This window comes from Aegilops tauschii, chromosome 5, assembly GCF_002575655.3.
Source record: "Aegilops tauschii subsp. strangulata cultivar AL8/78 chromosome 5, Aet v6.0, whole genome shotgun sequence".
Lineage (NCBI taxonomy): Eukaryota > Viridiplantae > Streptophyta > Magnoliopsida > Poales > Poaceae > Aegilops > Aegilops tauschii.
In genome coordinates this window covers 34,043,436-34,060,197 of record NC_053039.3, presented here as the reverse complement: position 1 = coordinate 34,060,197, position 16,762 = coordinate 34,043,436, and positions in this window count along the sequence as shown.

Genomic DNA, 16,762 nt, shown 5'->3' with positions numbered 1-16,762 from the left:
CTAGAATTGTATTAACCAGAAACATAATACAGGTGTGAATACATAGACAAACAAAGTGTCACTAGTATGCCTCTACTTGACTAGCTCGTTGATCAAAGATGGCTATGTTTCCTAGCCATAGACATGAGTTGTCATTTGATTAACGAGATCACATCATTAGGAGAATGATGTGATTGACTTGACCCATTCCGTTAGCTTAGCACTCGATCGTTTAGTATGTTGCTATTGCTTTCTTCATGACTTATACATGTTCCTATGACTATGAGATTATGCAACTCCAGTTTACCGGAGGAACACTTTGTGTGCTACCAAACGTCACAACGTAACTGGGTGATTATAAAGGTGCTCTACAGGTGTCTCCGAAGGTACTTGTTGGGTTGGCGTATTTCGAGATTAGGATTTGTCACTCCGATTGTCGGAGAGGTATCTCTGGGCCCTCTCGGTAATGCACATCACTTAAGCCTTGCAAGCATTGCAACTAATGAGTTAGTTGTGGGATGATGTATTATGGAACGAGTAAAGAGACTTGCCGGTAACGAGATTGAACTAGGTATTGAGATACTGACGATCGAATCTCGGGCAAGTAACATACCAATGACAAAGGGAACAACATATGTTGTTATGCAGTCTGACCGATAAAGATCTTCGTAGAATATGTGGGAGCCAATATGAGCATCCAGGTTCCGCTATTGGTTATTGACCGGAGACGTGTCTCGGTCATGTCTACATTGTTCTCGAACCCGTAGGGTCCGCACGCTTAAAGTTCGATGACGGTTATATTATGAGTTTATGTGTTTTGATGTACCGAAGGTTGTTCGGAGTCCCGGATGTGATCACAGACATGACGAGGAGTCTCGAAATGGTCGATACATGAAGATTGATATATTGGAAGCCTATATTTGGATATCGGAAGTGTTCCGGGTGAAATCGGGTTTTTACCGGAGTACCGAGGGGTTACCGGAATCCCCCCCCCCCCCGGGCTTAATGGGCCATAGTGGGCCTTTGTGGAGAAGAGGAGAGGCGGCCAGGGCAGGGCTGCGCGCCCCTCCCCCTAGTACGAATGGGACAAGGAGAGGGGGGCGGCGCCCCCCTTTCCTTCCTCTCTCCCTCCTCTTTCCCCCTTCACTCCTAATCCAACTAGGAAAAGGGAGGGAGTCCTACTCCCGGTGGGAGTAGGACTCCACCTGGCGCGCCCCTCCTGGCCGGCTGCACCTTCCCCCCTTGCTCCTTTATATACGGGGGCAGGGGCACCCTAGAGACACAACAATTGATCGTTTGATCTTTTAGTCGTGTGCGGTGCCCCCCTCCACCATAGTCCACCTCGATAATACTGTAGCGGTGCTTAGGCGAACCCCTGCGTAGGTAGAACATCATCATCGTCACCACGCCGTCGTGCTGACGAAACTCTCCCTCAACACTCGGCTAGATCGGAGTTTGAGGGACGTCATCGGGCTGAACGTGTGCTGAACTCGGAGGTGCCGTGCGTTCGGTACTTGATCGGTCGGATTGTGAAGACGTACGACTACATCAACCGCGTTGTGCTAACGCTTCCGCTTTTGGTCTACGAGGGTACGTGGACATACTCTCCCCTCTCGTTGATATGCATCACCATGATCTTGCGTGTGCGTAGGAAAATTTTGAAATTACTACGTTCCCCAACAGTGGTATCCGAGCCAGGTTTTATGCGTTGATGTTATATGCACGAGTAGAACACAAGTGAGTTGTGGGCGATACAAGTCATACTGCTTACCAGCATGTCATACTTTGGTTCGGCGGTATTGTTGGATGAAGCGGCCCGGACCGACATTACGCGTATGCTTACGCGAGACTGGTTTTACCGCCGTGCTTTGCACACAGGTGATTAGCGGGTGTCAGTTTCTCCAACTTTAGTTGAACCGAGTGTGGCTACGTCCGGTCCTTGTGAAGGTTAAAACAACACTAACTTGACGAACTATCGTTGTGGTTTTGATGCGTAGGTAAGAACAGTTCTTGCTCAGCCCGTAGCAGCCACGTGAAACTTGCAACAACAAAGTAGAGGACGTCTAACTTGTTTTTGTAGGGCATGTTGTGATGTGATATGGTCAAGACGTGATGAGATATAAGTTGTTGTATAAGATGATCATGTTTTGTTGAAGTTATCGGCAACTGGCAGAAGCCTTATGGTTGTCTCTTTATTGCATAAGATGCAAGCGCCAAATAATTGCTTTACTTTATCGCTATGCGATAGCAATAGTTGGCGAGACGACCATGTGACGACACATTGATATAGATCAAGATGATGGAGATCATGGTGTCATGTCGGTGACGATGGAAATCATGACGATGCTTTGAAGATGGATATCAAAGGCACAAGATGATGATGGCCATATCATGTCACATATTTTGATTGCATGTGATGTTTATCTTTTATACATCTTATTTTGCTTAGTTCGACGGTAGCTTTATAAGATTATCTCTCACTAATTATCAAGGTATAAGTGTTCTCCCTGAGTATGCACCGTTGCAAAAGTTCTTCGTGCTGAGACACCACGTGATGATCGGGTGTGATAGGCTCTACGTTCAAATACAACGGGTGCAAAATAGTTGCACACCCGGAATACTCAGGTTAAACTTGACGAGCCTAGCATATAACAGATATGGCCTCGGAACACTGAGACCGAAAGGTCGAGCGTGAATCATATAGTAGATATGATCAACATAGTGATGTTCACCATTGAAACTACTCCATCTCACGTGATGATCGGACATGGTTTAGTTGATATGGATCACGTGATCACTTAGAGGATTAGAGGGATGTCTATCTAAGTGGGAGTTCTTAAGTAATATGATTAATTGAACTTAAATTTATCATGAACTTACTCCTGGTAGTATTAGCATATCTATGTTGTAGATCAATAGCTCGCGTTTAGCTCCCCTGTTTTATTTTTGATATGTTCCTAGAGAAAATTAAGTTGAAAGATGTTAGTAGCAATGATGCGGATTGGATCCGTGATCTGAGGTTTATCCTCATTGCTGCACAGAAGAATTATGTCCTTGATGCACTGCTAGGTGACAAACCTATTGCAGGAGCAGATACAGATGTTATGAATGTTTGCTAGCTTAATATGATGACTACTTGATAGTTTAGTGCACCATGCTTAAACGGCTTAGAATCGGGACTTCAAAGACGTTTTGAACGTCATGGACCATATGAGATGTTCCAGGAATTGAAGTTAATATTTCAAGCAAATACCCGAGTTGATAGATATGAAGTCTCCAACAAGTTCTATAGCTAAAAGATGGAGGAGAATAGCTCAAGCAGTGAGCATGTGCTCAGATTGTCTGGGTACTACAATCGCTTGAATCAAGTGGGAGTTAATCTTTCAGATAAAATAGTGATTGACAGAATTCTCTAGTCACCATCACCAAGTTAGTAGAACTTCGTGATGAACTATAATATGCAAGGGATAACGGAAACTATTCCCAAGCTCTTCGTGATGCTGAAATCGACGAAGGTAGAAACCAAGAAAAGCATCAAGTGTTGATGGTAAACAAAAACCACTAGTTTCAAGTAAAGGGACAAAGGGAAGAGGGGAACTTCAAGATGAACGGCAAGCAAGTTGCTGCTCAAGTAAAAAAGCCCAAGTATAGACCTAAGCCTGAAACTGAGTGCTTCTACTGCAAAGGGACTGGTCACTGGAAGCGGAACTACCCAAAGTAATTGGCGGATAAGAAGGATGGCAAAGTGAACATAGGTATATTTGATATACATTTTATTGATGTGTACTTTACTAGTGTTTATAGCAACCCCTCAGTATTTGATACTAGTTCAGTTGCTAAGGATAGTAACTCGAAACGGGAGTTGCAGAATGAACAGAGACTAGTTAAGGGTGAAGTGACGATGTGTATTGGAAATGGTTCCAAGATTGATATGATCATCATCGCACACTCCCTGTACTTTCGGGATTAGTGTTGAACCTAAAATAAATGTTATTTAGTGTTTGCGTTGAGCATGAATATGATTGGATCATGTTTATTGCAATACAGTTATTCATGTAAGTTAGAGAATAACTGTTGTTCTGTTTACATGAATAAAACCTTCTATGGTCATACACCCAATGAAAATGGTTTGTTGGATCTCGATCGTGGTGATACACATTTTCATAATATTGAAGCCAAAAGATGCAAAATTAATAACGATAGTGCAACTTATTTGTGGCACTGCCGTTTAGGTCATATTAGTGTAAAGCGCATGAAGAAAATCCATGCTGATGGGCTTTTGGAATCACTTGATTATGAATCAGTTGATGCTTGCGAACCATGCCTTATGGGCAAGATGACTAAGACTCCGTTCTCCGGAACAATGGAGCGAGCAACTGACTTATTGGAAATAATACATACTGATGTATGCGATCCGATGAGTGTTGAGGCTCGCGGCGGGTATCGTTATTTTCTGAACTTCACAGATGATTTGAGTAGATATGGGTATATCTACTTGATGAAACATAAGTCTGAAACATTTGAAAAGTTCATATAATTTCAGAGTGAAGTGGAAAATCATCGTAACAAGAAAATAAAGTTTCTATGATCTGATCGCGGAGATGAATATTTGAGTTACGAGTTTGGCCTTCAGTTAAAACAATGTGACATAGTTTCACTACTCACGCCACCTGGAGCACCACGGTGTAATGATGTGTCCGAACGTCGTTACCGTACTTTATTAGATATGGTGCGATCTATGATGTCTCTTACCGATCTACCACTATCGTCTTGGGGTTATGCATTAGAGACAGCTACATTCACGTTAAATAGGGCACCGTCTAAATCTGTTGAGACGACACCGTATGAACTATGGTTTGGCAAGAAACCTAAGCTGTCGTTTCTTAAAGTTTGAGGTTGCAATGCTTATGTGAAAAAGGTTTCAACCTGATAAGCTCAAACCCAAATCGGGGAAGTGCGTCTTCATAGGATACCCAAAAAAATATTGGGTACACCTTCTATCACAGATCCGAAGGCAAGATATTCGTTGCTGAGAATGGAACCTTTCTAGAGAAGGAGTTTCTCTCGAAAGAAGTGAGTGGAAGGAAAGTAAAACTTGATGAGGTAATTGTACCTTCTCCCGAATTGGAGAATAGTTCATCACAGAAATCAGTTCCAGTGATGCGTACACCAATTAGTGAGGAAGTTAATGATGATGATCATAAAACTTCGGATCAAGTTACTACAGAACTTCGTAGATCAACCAGAGCACGATCCGCACCAGAGTGGTACGGTAATCATGTACTAGAAGTCATGTTACTAGACCATGCTAAACCTACGAACTATGAGGAAGCGATGATGAGCCCAGATTTCGCGAAATGGCTTGAGGCCGTGAAATCTGAGATGAGATCCATGTATGAGAACAAAGTATGGACTTTTATTGACTTGCCCAATGACCGGCGAGCCATTGAGATTAAATGGATCTTCAAGAGGAAGACGGACGCTGATAGTAGTGTTACTATCTACAAAGCTAGAATTGTCGCAACAGGTTTTTGACAAGTTCAAGGTGTTGACTACGATGAGAGTTTCTCACTCATATCTATGTTTAAGTTTGTCCGAATCATGTTAGCAATTGCCGCATTTTATGAAATCTGGCAAATGGATAAACAAAACTGCATTCCTTAATGGATTTATTAAAGAAGAGTTGTATATGATGCAACCAGAAGGTTTTTTCAATCCTAAAGGTGCTAACAAAATATGCAAGCTCCAGCGATCCATCTATAGACTGGTGCAAGCATCTCGGAGTTGGAATATACGCTTTGATAAGTTGATCAAAGGATATAGTTTTATAAAGACTTGCGGTGAAGCCTGTATTTACAAGAAAGTGAGTGGGAGCACTACAACATTTCTGATAAGTATATGTGAATGACATATTGTTGATCGGAAATAATGTAGAATTATTCTGCAAAGCATAAAGGAGTGTTTGAAAGGAGTTTTTCAAAGAAAGACCTCGGTGAAGCTGCTTACATATTGAGCATCAAGATCTATAGAGATAGATCAAGACGCTTGATAAGTTTTTCAATGAGTACATACCTTGACAAGATTTTGAAGTAGTTCAAAATGGAACAGTCAAAGAAAGAGTTCTTGCCTGTGTTACAAGGTGTGAAATTGAGTAAGACTCAAAGCCTGTAACGCCCCGGATTCGATGCGCCAGGTGTCTTCCAGTTATTCGTCGTCGTTGCCATGTCTTTTGCTTGCGTGTTGCATTTTGCCATGTCGTCATCTGCATTTCATTTGCATGTCTTTCAAAACTTGCATCCGGTCCTTTTCCCCGTTGTCCGTTTCGCGATCCGACACTCCCACACGCACCCGTCGCCCCTCTCAGACCTTGTTTCGTGAGCGGGAGAAAAACGTTCTCGAAATGGGCCGAGATTTGCCGAGTGGCCTTGGTATAGCACCGACAGACCGCCGGTCAAATTTCGTTCCATTTGGAGGTCGTTTGATGCCTCAACGGTTAACCGGGTAACCGTAAAGCCCCTCTTGTCTTGCAGCCCAACACCCCTCCAAATGAGCCCACTAACCCAACAAAATCCCCTCCATGCTCTCGGTCGTTCGATCACGATCGCGTGGCCGAAAACCGCACCTCATTTGCACTCTCCTAGCTCCCTCTATCTATAAATATGCCCTCTTCCCCAAAATTTCGCGAATGAAACCCTAGCCATCGTCCCACCTCGCAGCCGGACATGTCCGTCCGCCGCCAGACACACCGCGCCGCCGCCCCGAGCGAACCACCGCCCGCCACATGTCACCTCCGCCGCCACCCGTCCCGCGCGCCGCCGCGGCCCGTCGCGGGCCCGCGCGAGCCCATCCGCCGCCGTCGCCCGAGGCGCCCCGCACCCGAGCGCCTCCCATGCCCTTCACCGGCGCCCACCTCCGCCGCCGCCGCCGCCTCGGGCGACCCCGCCGCCCGGCGCCGCCCCGACCATCGCCGGCGCGCCACCCTTCGCCGGACCGCGCCGCCCCGCCGCCAGCTCCGCCTTTCGCCGCCCTCCGGCCTCCTCTCGTCGCCACCCGTCCCCACTCCGGCCACCGTCGCCCTTCTTCGGCGGAGATCCGGTGAGATCCGCGTTCGCCTCGGGATCCGTGCCGCGGTCAAACCCCAGATCTGAAGGTCGAACCCCCCCTCGTTTTTTCCACTAAGTCATTTTCCTGTGATAGTTTTATGCCCTGTTCATCATGCCATAACTTTATGTGTGCTACTCTGTTTTGTGCGTGTAATATGTCAAAATGTTCATCATGATGTGCTCTTCATTTTGTTCCATTGTGACATGCTTGTTTAAGGTCATGTTGATGCCCTAATCATCGTTGCAAGAGTGCTATATGATGTTAACTGCTGCCTGTTATCAGAACTTGGTGATTTGTCTTTTTCATTGCATTTTGTGTGTGCATCCTATGCGCATGAGCCCTACATGTGTTTTGAACTACATCATGCCATATTTACAGTGGTGCTAGTCTTGTATTTTTAGGATCTCTGTGGTGACTAGCACAAGCATGCAAAGTAGCCTCCATGATGTTGCTGATTTCTGTGACAGTGATTTCTGCCAAGTCTGAGTATCATGCTCCAAACTTGCTAAATAATGTTGCTGTCAGCCTGTTAATATTAAGTTCAGTTTTGACATGTGTTTTGCTAGTGATCTGTGCACCCTATGAACTTGCTCTTGCCATGCTTAGCTTGACAATTATGCCATCTTACTGTTGGATTCCCTGCCATGCCATGTAATGCTCTGTGGTGAGTGGTTCAAGCTCACCAACATGCCTACTTATCGTTGTTTCTGCCATGAACTGTTATTTTCTGTAAGTCTGAATCTGTTTATGAAACTTGCTATGTTTACATGGGTGCCATCATATCTTCTGTGCCTTTTTGGCTCATGATCAGTAAGGGACTTTTGTTCTATGCAATTAGTAGATTCATTCCATGCCTTTGTTTGCTAAGATCTGTTTCTATAGCATGTTGTTTGATAGCGCTAAACTTTGCAACCTGATGTAATTTCTGCCATGTCCAGTAATTTCTGCAGTCTGTGAAACTGTTATTATATGTAATCTTGCCATGTCCTTTTGAGCATATTCTAGTGATTTCTGGAGGTAGCTCAGTGTTGATGTTTTGTAATGCTTTACCTGTACATCATGACCATGCCTTTTGTTTTCATGTTGGGGTGCTGTAGCATATGTTCATCATGCTTGCAAGATGCCTAGTTGCTGTTTTGGACAGATTGTTGTTATATCTTGTTTGGAGTGTATGTGTTGCACCGTTGCTCCGTTTTGAGCATGCTCTATATGAAACTTGCTTAGTTTTGCATGTAGTTCCATATTTTCATGTTGCATCCTTGTTTTGAGGGTGTTTGCTTAATGTTTGAATGCGTTTTGCATCAATGCCACGTTTAACTTGTTTTGCTCATTTCTTCTAGGCCGTAGCTCCGAACTAAATGAACTTTATATGTAACTTGACTAGAATATTTCGTGTAGATCATCTTGGTGCATTTTAACTTGCTGTTTAACAACTTGAACATAAGGCTTATTCAGATCTGGACCAATTTCGAAATTTGCATATGAGGACTTACCGGATTTGTTCTATGTTGTTTCCGGCCTCATTTAAACTTGCTTTGATGTGTTGTTCTTGTATGCATCATCTCTTGCCATGAGTAGCCTCATGTAACCTTGTCATGCATCATACTTGGTTGAGCATCATGCCTTGTTCATGTGTGGTGTGTTTACCATGTTGTGTGCTTCTTCTCGATAGTTCTTGTTTCGTTGCGATCGTGAGGATTCGTTCGTCTATGCTTGGTTCGTCTTCGTGGCTTCATCTTCTTCATGAAATCGTTCTTCTTCCTAGCGGGATTTCAGGCAAGATGACCGTCACCTTGGATCTCACTACTATCATTGCTATGCTAGTTGCTTCGTTCTATCGCTTTGCTGCTCTACCTATCACTTACTCTTCAAGCCTCCCAAATTGCCATGAACCTCTAACCTTTGTCACCCTTCCTAGCAAACCGTTGTTTGGCTATGTTACCGCTTTGCTCAGACCCTCTTATAGCGTTGCTAGTTGCAGGTGAAGATGAAGATTGCTCCATGTTGGTTTATGTTTATGTTGGGATATCACAATATCTCTTATATTATTAATGCATCCATATACTTGGTAAAGGGTGGAAGGCTCGGCCTTATGCCTGGTGTTTTGTTCCACTCTTGCCACCCTAGTTTCCGTCATACCGGTGTTATGTTCCTTGATTTTGCGTCCCTTACGCGGTTGGGTGATTTATGGGACCCCCTTGACAGTTCGCTTTGAATAAAACTCTTCCGGCAAGGCCCAACCTTGGTTTTACATTTGCCTCACCTAGCCTTTTTCCCTTGGGAGTCGCGCACCCCGAGGGTCATCTTTATTTTAACCCCCCGGGGCCAGTGCTTCTCTAAGTGCTGGTCCGAACTGAGTAGACTGCGGGGCCCCCTCATGAAAACTCGAGGTCTGGTTTTACTCGTAGGATGTCTCATCCGGTGTTGCCCTGAGAACGAGATATGTGCAGCTCCTATCGGGATTGTCGGCACATCGGGCGGCTTTGCTGGTCTTGTTTTAACATTGTCGAAATGTCTTGTAACCGGGATTCCGAGACTAATCGGGTCTTCCCGGGAGAAGGAATATCCTTCGTTGACCGTGAGAGCTTATGATAGGCTAAGTTGGGACACCCCTGCAGGGTATAAACTTTCGAGAGCCGTGCCCGCGGTTATGTGGCAGATGGGAATTTGTTAATGTCCGGTTGTAGAGAACTTGACACTCGACTTAACTAAAACGCATCAACCGCGTGTGTAGCCGTGATGGTCTCTTTTCGGCAGAGTCCGGGAAGTGAACACGGTTTCTGGGTTATGTTTGACGTAAGTAGGAGTTCAGGATCACCTCTTGATCATTGCTAGTTTCACGACCGTTCCATTGCTTCTCTTCTCGCTCTTATTTGTGTAAGTTAGCCACCATACATTGCTTAGTCGCTGCTGCAACCTCACCACTTTACCCCTTCCTTACCCATTAAGCTTTGCTAGTCTTGATACCCATGGTAATGGGATTGCTGAGTCCTCGTGGCTCACAGATTACTACAACACCAGTTGCAGGTACAGGTTTTGCGATGATCATGACGCGAGAGCGATGTTACTTGTTTTGGAGTTCTTCTTCTGCTTCTTCTTCGATCAGGGGATAGGTTCCAGGTCGGCAGCCTGGGCTAGCAGGGTGGATGTCGTTTGAGCTTCTGTTTGTGTTTCATCCGTAGTCGGATGTTGATCTTATGTATGATGTATTGATGTATTCTTGCGGCATTTGTATGCCTTGTATGTATTCCTTTCTATTATGTAATGTCGATGTAATGATATCCACCTTGCAAAAGCGTTTCAATATGTGGTTCTATCCTTGGTGGGACCTTCGAGTCTCTTTAGGATAGTATCGCATATTGGGCGTGACAAAGCCCGACCACGGCAGAAGATAGAAAGAGAATGAAAGTCATTCCCTATGCCTCAGCCATAGGTTCTATAAAGTATGCCATGCTGTGTACCAGATCTATTGTATACCCTACACTGATTTTGGCAAGGGAGTACAATAGTGATCTAGGAGTAGATCACTGGACAGTGGTCAAAATTATCCTTAGTGGAATAAGGATATGTTTCTCGATTATGGAGATGACAAAAAGGTTCGTCGTAAAGGGTTATGTCGATGCAAATTTTGACACTGATCCAGATGACTCTAAGTCTCAATCTGGATACATATTGAAAGTGGGAGCAATTAGCTAGAGTAGCTCCGTGCAGAGCATTGTTGACATAGAAATTTGCAAAATACATACGGATCTGAATGTGGCAGACCCGTTGACTAAACTTCTCTCACAAGCAAAACATGATCACACCTTAGTACTCTTTGGGTGTCAATCACATAGCGATGTGAACTAGATTATTGACTCTAGTAAACCCTTTGGGTGTTGGTCACATGACGATGTGAACTATGCGTGTTAATCACATGGTGATGTGAACTATTGGTATTAAATCACATGGTGATGTGAACTAGATTATTGACTCAAGTGCAAGTGGGAGACTGAAGGAAATATGCCCTAGAGGCAATAATAAAGTTATTATTTATTTCCTTATATCATGATAAATGTTTATTATTCATGCTAGAATTGTATTAACCGGAAACATAATACAGGTGTGAATACATAGACAAACAGAGTGTCACTAGTATGCCTCTACTTGACTAGCTCGTTGATCAAAGATGGCTATGTTTCCTAGCCATAGACATGAGTTGTCATTTGATTAACGAGATCACATCATTAGGAGAATGATGTGATTGACTTGACCCATTCCGTTAGCTTAGCACTCGATCGTTTAGTATGTTGCTATTGCTTTCTTCATGACTTATACATGTTCCTATGACTATGAGATTATGCAACTCCAGTTTACCGGAGGAACACTTTGTGTGCTACCAAACGTCACAACGTAACTGGGTGATTATAAAGGTGCTCTACAGGTGTCTCCGAAGGTACTTGTTGGGTTGGCGTATTTCGAGATTAGGATTTGTCACTCCGATTGTCGGAGAGGTATCTCTGGGCCCTCTCGGTAATGCACATCACTTAAGCCTTGCAAGCATTGCAACTAATGAGTTAGTTGTGGGATGATGTATTATGGAACGAGTAAAGAGACTTGCTGGTAACGAGATTGAACTAGGTATTGAGATACTGACGATCGAATCTCGGGCAAGTAACATACCAACGACAAAGGGAACAACGTATGTTGTTATGCGGTCTGACCGATAAAGATCTTCGTAGAATATGTGGGAGCCAATATGAGCATCCAAGTTCCGCTATTGGTTATTGACCGGAGACGTGTCTCGGTCATGTCTACATTGTTCTCGAACCCGTAGGGTCCGCACGCTTAAAGTTCGATGACGGTTATATTATGAGTTTATGTGTTTTGATGTATCGAAGGTTGTTCGGAGTCCCGGATGTGATCACGGACATGACGAGGAGTCTCGAAATGGTCGAGACATGAAGATTGCAATGTTGGAAGCCTATATTTGGATATCGTAAGTGTTCCGGGTGAAATCGGGTTTTTACCGGAGTACCGAGGGGTTACCGGAACTCCCCCCCCCCCGGGGGGGGGGGGGGGGCTTAATGGGCCATAGTGGGCCTTTGTGGAGAAGAGGAGAGGCGGCCAGGGCTGGGCCGCGCGCCCCTCCCCCCTAGTCCGAATGGGACAAGGAGAGGGGGGCGGCGCCCCCCTTTCCTTCCTCTCTCCCTCCTCTTTCCCCCTCCACTCCTAATCCAACTAGGAAAAGGGAGGGAGTCCTACTCCCGGTGGGAGTAGGACTCCACCTGGCGCGCCCCTCCTGGCCGGCCGCACCTTCCCCCTTGCTCCTTTATATACGGGGGCAGGGGGCACCCTAGAGACACAACAATTGATCGTTTGATCTTTTAGCCGTGTGCGGTGCCCTCCCCCCCCCCCTCCACCATAGTCCACCTCGATAATACTGTAGCGGTGCTTAGGCGAAGCCCTGCGTCGGTAGAACATCATCATCGTCACCACGCCGTCGTGCTGACGAAACTCTCCCTCAACACTCGGCTGGATCAGAGTTCGAGGGACGTCATCAGGCTGAACGTGTGCTGAACTCGGAGGTGCCGTGCGTTCGGTACTTGATCGGTCGGATCGTGAAGACGTACGACTACATCAACCGCGTTGAGCTAACGCTTCCGCTTTCGGTCTAGGAGGGTACGTGGACATACTCTCCCCTCTCGTTGCTATGCATCACCATGATCTTGCGTGTGCGTAGGAAAATTTTGAAATTACTACGTTCCCCAACAGGCCACTCATCATACACAACCGGAACATGCCCTACATACACGGCATACCACTTCCTCGCCATCGTTGATCTATATACCTGTCAGAGATGCACATATATATACCATGAAGCGAATTCAACAAAACAGTTACGAAACAGAAGCAACATATATAGTAAACATAGTTAACAAATTTCATCGTACCGAAAGTAATTAACTAGAGCGCGGCACCATACATCTAATAGTTTCGGCGTACTAAGAGATTCGAAGTTTCGTCGTACAGAAAGTAACAAGTAACTAAACAGACACATTGTTTTAAGCAGTGCACTCTTCCCATCTCTCCATATCCGGAAGGGTGCACCCAAGCTTAGTGAAAGGCGTCATGTCCTGACGCTGTAGGGCAATGTGGGTTCGGACGTCAGCTCGCGATATTGGGCCGCCGTAGAACATCCCATTCTCTTCGTGGACATCTTTCATGATGATGGATGCAATTTCCTGTTAGATCCGGTAGATATCATTTCGAAGTCGATTATCTGGCACAGCTCCAAAGGCTTCGGCCCATCTCTGGATATGGGTATCGGATGAAGATTTCATGCAAAGTGATTGCACATCCCTTCTGTACTCCATCATTAGATGGATGACGTAGAATCCATCATTCTCACTTCTTGCTGGTTGCTGGATGCAACAGAAGTCAGTCTTGTGGTTGAAACAAAGCCCGGCCTTATTTGTTTTTTTGCATTGGATGTAGCCACCCCGCATGCTGAAGCCCAGCATAGCTCTGTCCAGGACATACTTTATGTGTGTGTAATCTTTCTTCTGTATTTTCTTCGACGGGTCCAAATATAGAGCGCGGGAGTAACGCGGGTAAAGAACAATGAGAACGGCACAACACCCCCCGCTGCGCAAAATACACGATCAAGTTTAGCCTCCATGCGTGCAAAGTAACTATTGAAATGCACGAAAGGATGTATGTGTTATAGTGCTATCCGCGGATGACTTACCTGGGATGATAAGGTAGGAGAATCATTTCTTTGTCCTTATTGCTGACCAAGAATTCTTCGATGTACTGACTCGCATACTGACGGTTGGCGTCGTTGATTGACAAGAAGCCCTCATGCATGTAGTATGAGTCCGCGACCGCAAGACCGGTGACTTGCTCTCTCCTGACGATGTAGTTCATGTGCAGCGCATACAGGCGGACGAACGTAAAATCGAGTGTCCTCATTTGAAACATCTGGAAGATGTAATCAAACCTCAGGAAGAAGAGGTCCGCGGGGCATGTCTGGACATACATCTTGTAACTGCTCGGCCAGTGAACTCAGCCAATGGGTTTGGGATCCCCTGACGTTCACGTTCTGCGTCCTCCTTAGCCCACACGGGCCTCTTTCCCGTGTAACCACGACTTCCAAGGCGGTGGTTCCCCATGTTCTTTGCCTGCAGCTGCTTGCCTCTCTCCGATCTGGCCTTGGCAGCTTCATTGCAAGTCTCCTTGAACTTTTCAAAGTCCTCTATCATAATTTTCGGATTGTCTGCAACAATCTCGGCGTAGGTTTCATGGTCTACTTGAATCGCCTTTTTCACCCTAGTTTTCCAAGCGCTCAATGCGTTGCTGAACTTCCCTAGGGCTTTGTTGTTGATTTTTTTCATGGCATCATCATCCGATGGGTCGACTTCGTCATTCCGACCGGGGAACAGGAATCTTGCGTGCAACCTAGTTAGAAGCAGCTTCTTCAAATGTTCATTCTTCCGTATTTTGTGGTGTTGATGTTAGCGGTATCCCGTAGGATGCATGCTAGTTGGTTGCCGTAACACGCTGCCACTTCTCGCGGCTCTATTGGCTCGAACTCGCCAGGGTGCACCGCCGTGACCACCAGTCTTCCGGTGCTGAGCTCATTTGGGCGTCGTGTCCTCTTTTCCTTCTTTCCCTCACTGGCTTGGGAGGTCCCACCTTCCGTGCTATAGTTAGGAACATCATCAGCGCCAGTCTCAGTGCCGGTGTCGTTGGTGGCATCAGTGTCGGCGCCATCCGTCATGACAAGGCGGTCCGGACACCCATCTTCCTGTCTCTCCTGATCCGCCAGAAAGTCGAGGTAGGCGTGTGCTCGACCTAATTGGGACTGAGAACCTCCGGCCTCATCGGTGACGGTCATGTTTCCTAGGGTTCAATTATCGAGCTTTATATAATAAAGTAAATAATGAAAAAAAAGTGACCTTTGTTTTGCCGGAAATGTCGTTTCATTCCCTTCGCGACAAATCTCGAGCACTTGATATGTCCAACTTTCTAGCACAAGTCATGTCGAAATTCACGGAAAAATTCGGCATGACCTTTGCTAGTAAGTGCACATATAGAGCGCCTGAAATTTGACGGAATGGAAATGAATCAACATTTCCGGCAAAACATAGGTCACTCGCAATCGGGAAATGAATCAACAACCAAAGTCCGGTAGAACTACAGCAGCACAACAATATAGGATGCTCACTATAGCAGCACAACAACCACATGCACATGTACTCTCCTCTAGCATCTGCATGTACAGAGCTCTATATAGTGTGGGTTTTGGGATGCTCACTATCTGCCTGTCGAGGATGAGGGTGTGGTGTCGATGATCTTCGAGCGGCGTTGTCGAGCGGCACGTCGGTGATCTACCTGTGCGTCAAGCATTCACAAGATAAATTATTGTAGACACACAAGATAAATTATTGTAGACACACAAGATCAATTGTGGACCTACAATCTGCCTAATAAAATGTTCATTTTCATTTTATTTACTCTATAAACAAACTAAACACTCATTTTCATTTACTCTAGCAACAAAATCCAAAACAAGCATATTAACAACATTCTAACAATAGGCATTTTAACAGCAAGTATTTGAACAACATGCATTTTAATAGCAAGCATTTGAACACTCTAACAATAGGCATTTTAACAGCAAATGAACACTCTAACAACACACATTTGAACACTCTAACAACAGACATTTAACACTCTAACAACATGCATTTTAACAGCATTCAACATTTAAACAGCAAGCATTTGAACAAAACAAGCATATGAAAAGGGAGGGAAGAGGGGGTGGCACACCTCGTCCGGGGTTGGGATCAGGGTCGGGGTCGCCGGGGCAGAGGGGCCGGGTGCACCTAGGTCGGGGTCGCCGGGGCAGAGGGCCCGGGGTCCTTCTCCTCCTCGTCGATCTGCAGGGAGACCAAATTTGGTCAGAGAGAGAGCAGGGGCGACACGGGGGGGAGGGGTCGGGCCAGGGGTGCACCTAGGGCAGGGGGCAGCACGGGGGGAGGGAGCGTCGGGGTGGCCAGTGGCCGGCGTCGAGGTCGGGTGCGGCGCGCGTCGACGGCGGCGTGGGCAGGTGCGCGCGTCGGCGGTGGCGTGGGCGGGTGCGGGCGTCGGCGGCGTGGGCGGGTGCGGGCGTCGGCGGTGGCGTGGGGGGTGCGGGCGTCAGCGGTGTGGGCGGGTGCGGGCGTCGGCGGTGGCGAGCTCAGAGAAAGGGGAACGAGCGAGAGTGAGAGAGAGGAAAGAGATAGGATCTAGCGGACGGTGCTGTAGGCAACTTAGCTATAGCGCGTGTTGGCAAAACGTGATACAGCTAAGTTAGCTATAGCGCTGCCCCAGCCAAAACGCGCTACTGCTAACTTTTTTCTTTATTTATTTTTCTTAGCTATAGCGCTGCCCAAGCCAAAACGCGCTACTGCTAATTTTTTTTTATTTTTTTTTTCTTAGCTATAGCGCTGCCCAAGCCAAAACGCGCTACTGCTAATTTTTTTTTCTTTTTTTTATTTTTCTTTTTATTTTTCATATTCCACAAACTTTCTTCCTTTTTATTTTATTTATATTTCTCTTTTTATATCTATTATTCTTTTTCTTTTACTTTTTCTTTTTCTTTTTCATATTCCACAAACTTCCTTCCTTTTTCTTTTTTATTTTTCTTTCATTT